The following is a 7,321-nucleotide window of genomic DNA, read 5'->3' as shown; positions in this document are numbered from 1 at the left end:
AACACGTTAGCATGTATAAAAAAAAATAACTTTTACGTATTTGTCTGCTTACAGCAAAATAAGACTACTTGCTTCTGTGCACATAATAAAATATACGCTTTATTTTTAATATTTTTTTACAAAGATTCTAAACAAGTGTATATAAAAAAAGAACTAGATAACAGTGTGTATATAGGGTATTGTACAGCAAATTATTTACAGAATGAAATAACACAATGACATAACAAACGTGTGTGTGCTTAGAATCTAAATTACCACATACTGACAGAAATACAAAAAAAAAAAAACTTTGTTTATGGCAACACAAATGCACACAGGAAGGGTTATTTTTTCCCCACTGCAAGAAATCTAGCTCCAGACGTAGATAATTTTTCATTTTTTTAAGCTTACTTGCATGGGTAATATTCTGATTATACATGTATTTACAAGGGTAATGTATAATCCATTCAAGAAAGCAAATATAAACATAGAGATTTACTGATAAAGATTAATAGCTACTGCTGTTTACGCCTATTTGTATGCAATAATTATAATTTATGTTATAAATTGTCATTATTAATACATGCAGTTAAACACAAAAAAATGAATTTACTAATAATTAGTTCAGGATAACAAAAAATAGTATAATGTGGTATTTTGGGTAATATAGTGATAAGCTACACTTTTCTGTAACGCGACATTTAATCTTTTCTATAAAATGTTTCCTTAAAATTGTTTCCAAATAACTACTTTGCAGGTTAGTTTGCTGTTTCTCACCAAAAATGCTTTTACTTGTTAATGTGGCTCATCATTATATAGTTCCAATCCACACCAATGATTTTGATATTAGTCTGTGTAACCATATATACATCTATATATGCATACCACTGATTAGTATTTCTTAAATATATTCACTAAATTTTATATGTTCTAATATGGCAAGACAAGCTTCACAAGAGATAACCGCCTATCAAAAAACTTTTCTTTTTACAAAACTTCCAAAGAATTTCAATTTTCTAGACATGAACATATATCACAGCTTGCTATAGCACATTTTATTAAGCCACTGATATCAGTTTGTTTTTATAGGCATCATAGTGATTTTTAAAGCAAAAGTAAATATCAACAAGCTCTTATGCAATACCAGTTGTCGATTATAGCCAGTTTGCAACACAGGAAAGGCACTAAGTGGCTTAAATAATTTCAGCTTTTTTACATTGACACAGTTTTTTCTGCAGTTTTATTTTCGTAAGAAAAAATGTATACATATATTTATCTCAATTTCATAATTAATAAATCTGTAAGAATCTAAAAACATAAATTAGCAAATTTACTCTCACACAAACATACAGGTAACAGAATACACTCTATAAAATAACCAAATCTTTTGAAATATAAAATGTATAAATTATTTTCATTCAAAATAGTTTAATTTAAAATCATTTATTATATTAAGAATAAAAACATGAAGATTTGATTACAAAAAAAGTAATTTTTATCTAGTAAACATGAAACTATATTCCATATTTAATAGAGTGTAAAAAATTTTTTTTCATCCACTTAATCAATTTGATTTTTTTATTACACTCAGTCACGATTTTGTTATACATTTAAAAACTTCTTTTAAAAGTGTAAACTGAAACTTATGAAAATAATAAATATACAGCATATTTTCAATTAATGCACATGTAGATAAAACTAACCTTTACATCTTTAAATGGCATTTTATCAAAACATCTATAACTCATTTTAACTTCTCTTGATTTTTTTTTAAAAATTAACAGTATGTGTATTATTAATGTAATTACCCAAAATCTTCATTTATATTCATAGTTTTTGAATTGTTATGTATTAAACCATGATTTATATAGTATTTTTTGTTCTAGCCTCCATTTTGAGTAAAAAAAAAAAAAAAAAAAACTGAATTTGGTTGTACTATAATAAGATGCTAAGTTACTCCTTTTTTTCCCTTTTTTTTTGAAAAGTTTTTCTAGTGATAACATGATTTTTTTTTAATGTATTATTCTTCGCTTTAATAAATTCGTTTATTGTTATTTTGCCTACCAATATAATATATAAATACTACAATAGTTCATATAAAACAATAGTTCATTTGTTCCACCTATGTTATACTGGGCATTTTAAAGTGTTGGTAAAATTAACCGAAATTCTGCAAGTTTTAATTCTTTATCACTTAATATGTTTAGACGAAATCGAAGATTTAACATCGCCGTGTATAAATTAACATCTCCGTGTATAAATTAGATACCGTCAAAATATATCAATAATTATCGAATCATGCGCATTTAGTTAAAGAATATTTTTAAAAATCATTATAAATGTTCATACTGTGAAGAATAATGCAAAAATAAACATACATGTTTTTTTCGGAACATTTACTTAAAATACACAATTTTTGATACAATCTTGTTCATGTTCCCACTAATTAATAGAACAAAAAAGAAAAAAAATATTATTCATACTAGAATTTTAATTCTTATTGCCACATATTTGAAACACATTTGATGAAGAACGCAAATTTTCCTGTTAAAAATAAAAGTAGTGTTGACATAATTGTTGAAATTAGCTAAAAAAACATTTTCATGTGAATATTTATAAAAGGCAATTCAAATAAATTCATTAAGTTTTATTGTTTGAAAAGGCACATTGTAAACATTTTAAAATACCATCACAGCTTATTCATTGAAAAATTGTATATTTTTGTTATTTATTTCTGTGAGTTTTTAAAGAGTTGTTAAATTGTGGGATTTTTGTACTGCTAAAAATTTTAATTAAAAGTAAAAATAATAAAAATTTTTTAACCACTATTATAGTATTATGCAACTTAGATGTATTATTATTTAGCGATAAGTTAATTTTATTAATTATAGGATGATTAAAATTTATTTAAGTTAAAGGTTCTATTTATTGATTCAAATGCAACAAAAATCAAATAAAATTATTCTCATTTCAAAATGGAATGTAGATAAAAAAAAATGTTAAATTTAAACAAAAATCCTTATTAATATAATGAAAGAAATTTAGTTAAAAAAAATATGTAAATACTATACAGAAATAAGGAAGGAAAAAAAAACAATTTTTCAAATAAAATTTTGGAATTATTTAAAGACAAATTTTTTTATAAAACTGGAATGATCATTTCACAATCATGCAGTATTTAATAATCACTATAAAACAACTTTTCAAGATATAAAATGTAGAAAACTTTTCAAAGCCAATAAAATACCTACTTTTCGCAGATAAGTAATATTTCTAAACAAATATTTGTATTTTTACATATAAATATCAACACAGTATCAGATATAGACAACAAAATCTATATTAAAATAATGAAATGAAATAAAAATAATAACTACAGGTAAAAAATTCATTAACGGTCACTAAAAAATCAATTTTAGAATTGTACAGAACTTAAAATGATTGTCATAATCTCTGGGATTCATATAAATTAAGACACTCTCAATATTTGGAAATACTGCTCCGACTTCAGATATCACGAAGAATGAATATTAGAATACTATATTGTTCCACTGCGTGTTAGAAAAGTTGGAATTCCAAAAATATCTTTGGTCTCTCCTTTGGAATGAAATCAGAGACACTTAAAGGTCTGTATACGATGCAAAATCGAAAAATAATATGAAACTTTATATTTCCTTGGCGCCAAATCAAACTGAATATCACAGAATTTGGTCTAATCCATATGCATGACGTCATTACCATGAAAAAAGAACGTTAGAATATGAGTATTTCTATTAGCAGCAATCTAAAAAAGAAAAAAAAATGAATAAATTTAATTTCCAAAACATTAAAATCGTTATATGTTCTAAAATATGCGAAATTTTAATATTTAAATATATATTCGTTTGGGCCTTAATATTTAGTTACTTTTTTCAAGAAATGATTGATTATGAAACAGTAAAGAGATAGTCTCAAAATCATTGCTTTAATTCGTTTTGATAGATAACACAGGTTTCTTACTATATATAAAAATTTAATGATGGTGTTGCAGTTTTCCATTGTTGTCAATACAATTTTATTGGCTGGAAAATCACATGGTAGGATCCAGTGTTCCCATATTAATTTTCATTTTGGTTTGGTTATCATCTGCATAAAATTGATATAAGTTATAAAGCTATTGTTTTCCTATAAATATTTTTGTTTCCCTAATTTAAAGGTCAAAATTACCTATACTGTTATTATTACGTTTTTGATTTTGTTTGATTTCTAAATTAAAAGTTTAAAAGGACTGTTTTTATTATTATTAGAATAGTGTAATTCTACGTTACATTTTAAGATAAAGTTACTTCAATCGGTGTCTGATCTTATTAACAGTTTTGTAATTATTATTTTTTGGTGCAAATGACGTTAACATATTATTTATGAATGACGGTGAAAGAGATTAGTTAAATGATTGAAAACTTAACTTTCAACTTCATGCACAAAGTGATGAATGCAAAAATTGTATTTAAAATTTACATTCGTCCGTTTGGTAAGCAAAAATATTAAATTGCAGTTGTGACTTCCCAAAATTCGTTATAACAATATACTTTTAATATTAAATGTTATTTAAAAAATTATTACTTAGAAAAATGATTTATGTTCATTTATAGATCCTAATAGTGTCATAAGAGAAATATTTGGAAGAGGGAAATGGAGGCACAAGTCTCTTTTTAGTACAGTAGAGAACCGATAATCCGGAACGATCGGGACTATCGCTATTCCGGATAACTGATTTTTTCGGTTTTCTGAATCGCTACAAAAAGCCGTTTTTTTATTGTTAAACCCACCTGAAAAAAAAAAAAATTTTGGAAATAATCTTAAAAATAAGAAAAAACGATAAGGTAATACACTAATGATTATTTCTGAAATGATAGTAAGGTAAACATCTTTCAAAAAAGAAAGAAAAATCCTAAAACCTTATGAGGAAAAAAATTTTTTTTTTTAAAAGTTGCGGGAAAATTTATCGAATTTCGTTCCGGTTTTTTGGTTTTCCGGTTTTCTGATTTCCGGATAATGGGTTCTGTACTGTACATATATTTTTAGTTGAATAATTTCAACTGTTTTATGCCAATTATTGCGAAGCAATCATCGGGATTGGTGAGCTCCCCTGTTTAATAATAAATAATAAACTAAAAATATCATTCTTCGAAAGAAAAGAAAATGTGTAGGTTTAGGAACAAAACTGATTTCAGAATTCTAGTCCCCGCATCCGAATTAGGCATTAAGTATTTGCATAACTGTAATTAGTCAGTTTCCCACTGTAGATATACCAACTTGCTTCGCTTTGTAAAAAACTATTTTCTAGTGGTAGCGAAATTAAATAATTTTAGTTGATTAAGTTTTATTTTAAGTAATTTATCTACCACTACATATCAAAAATTCAAAGAATTATATAAAATGCAACTTTATTGTAGTTATCTCGGGGTGACACATTAAAAAAGTTGGCGTAATTATTCTTTTTCAACAAGTTATTTTGCTACCAATTTTTTAAAACTTTTGCAGAAAGTGGTTGTTGACATCCCTGCCAATGTAATGAGCCAATATCGCTTTCACACTGAACCCGATATTATTTCTTTAATGCTGTTTTTCGAGGCTCTGTCTCCAAAGGAAATAAACAGCCTTTAACATCTAAGGAATGACACAAGAATGTTCAAAATATATTTTTCAATAATTAAAACAAGTTTTTCTTTCCATTAGCAATATGCATTCTTTAATAACCTTGAACTATTTCGCGAATCTATTATTTAAGTTCTGATGAATGAAAGCATTTTGCTGAACCACCAGGAAATTCTACGACATTCTTTTCATATATCGACTTTTCTTTTTTAAGTGCTGCGAGGAAGGAAAAATAACTTCTTTAATAATTGTCAACATTTTATAGTTCAATACTTATTTTTTATTTCAGCCTTCTTTTGAATGCATTTATGTTTAGTTGTTACCATAAATATCCGAAATGGGTGGTTGTTGATTTCCACTGGTGAATGTTCGCCATCACATAGTCGCTTTGGTATATGTCCGAAATATATACTAGGTCTAATTAAGTGCCACTGCCCGGTATACGTTCGCCCTACATCAATGTTTTTTTAAGGTCCAACGCCCGGTATACATTTGACCGGTATGTCCTTCATCAAATTTTTTTAAGGTCCACTACTCAATATACATTTAACCGATACTCCGAACAGTGATGTTTCTCCTAATCTGTCCTCATCAGATATTAAAATATCAAATAAATATAATAATATCAAAGAATAAATTAATATTAAATCGGATATAACAAATGCACTCTACAACAAAAAACACCGACTCACCAAGAAGGAGTTGTCTGATTGAAACGAAAATTGGTGGATAGGAAGACAATGTACAGAATAGTAAATGATTAAAATTTCAGAACAATTGAATAATTTATTGCGGAGTTACAGTAACAAGTCACACGGTGTGGCATAGACCGATAAAGCTCCCGGATGCGACTTTACACATTGTCGACTCCCGGGCACCTCCACTCGCCGCGGTTTTATTTGTCAACTGTTTCACCGCCTTATCTAGTAACCCTCACTCAGAGGCAACCCTACGCTCGCCTCAAATCCTCAATACAGCACTCGCAAAAGTCATAAATGAATCTTCGCGCTCATGGATATTTTTAAAAGTTGCTTGTTGAATTAAGTTAAAATTTTATCCTCGTTTAAGACTAGAAAAATTCAAATAACGAGAACAAAATACTTCGTTCTTCTTAAAAGAAAGAGGAAGAAAAATTTACATACACACAATTATTTCAGTTAATTACATACATATTTCGATTAAAAAAAATTTCAAATAGAAACTATTCTTGTAAATTAAATAAAAATCTGGAGTAATAAAATAGTCAATTATTCAGAATAATCAATTTCTTTTGAATATCTTACTTAATAAACAAAGTTTAAAAAAATAATTCCCTATATAAATCATCACATCAAGTGTACATATTTTTAAAGATAAAAGTATCAAAAAAAATTTTACTCAGTTTGAAAAATAATTATTTTTATTTCCTTCATTTTTACCAGGTTTTATCAATTATTTCTATTTTGGAAAAAATATGTATTCTTCAAAATGCTTACAATATCTTAAAAAAATTGCATATATTTTATACTGAACAACTTTTGATTGACAGTATTTTCTTCATAAGAGAGTCTAAAAAAATTTGAAAATATTTTCATTAAATTTATTCAAATATTTTCTGTAAAATGCGTGCTATTAGGAAAACAAGGAGAAAAAATATTTTTAGTGAAGCCATGACATAAAGAAACAAATCTATGACATATTCACTACTATTTTCGTATAGTTAATT

At 26.4% G+C, this 7,321-nt stretch overlaps 1 protein-coding gene across 5 annotated transcripts in view; it reads right to left on the bottom strand.

Moving 5' to 3' along the window:
- Window positions 1–72: 72 nt before the first annotated feature.
- Window positions 73–7,321, bottom strand: part of LOC107453330 (G protein-activated inward rectifier potassium channel 3) — a 92,637-nt gene continuing 85,388 nt past the window's right edge. For all 5 annotated transcript variants that reach the window (XM_021147829.4, XM_071177100.2, XM_021147830.4 and 2 more), the window contains exon 6: window positions 73–3,763. The gene's annotated coding sequence lies outside the window, so the exon portion shown is untranslated. The remainder of the gene's footprint in view (window positions 3,764–7,321) is intronic.

The sequence above is a fragment of the Parasteatoda tepidariorum genome, chromosome 2 (assembly GCF_982258835.1).
Source record: "Parasteatoda tepidariorum strain Cologne lab strain chromosome 2, Ptep-v5.0, whole genome shotgun sequence".
NCBI lineage: Eukaryota > Metazoa > Arthropoda > Arachnida > Araneae > Theridiidae > Parasteatoda > Parasteatoda tepidariorum.
This window is presented reverse-complemented; position numbering and strand designations above follow the sequence as displayed.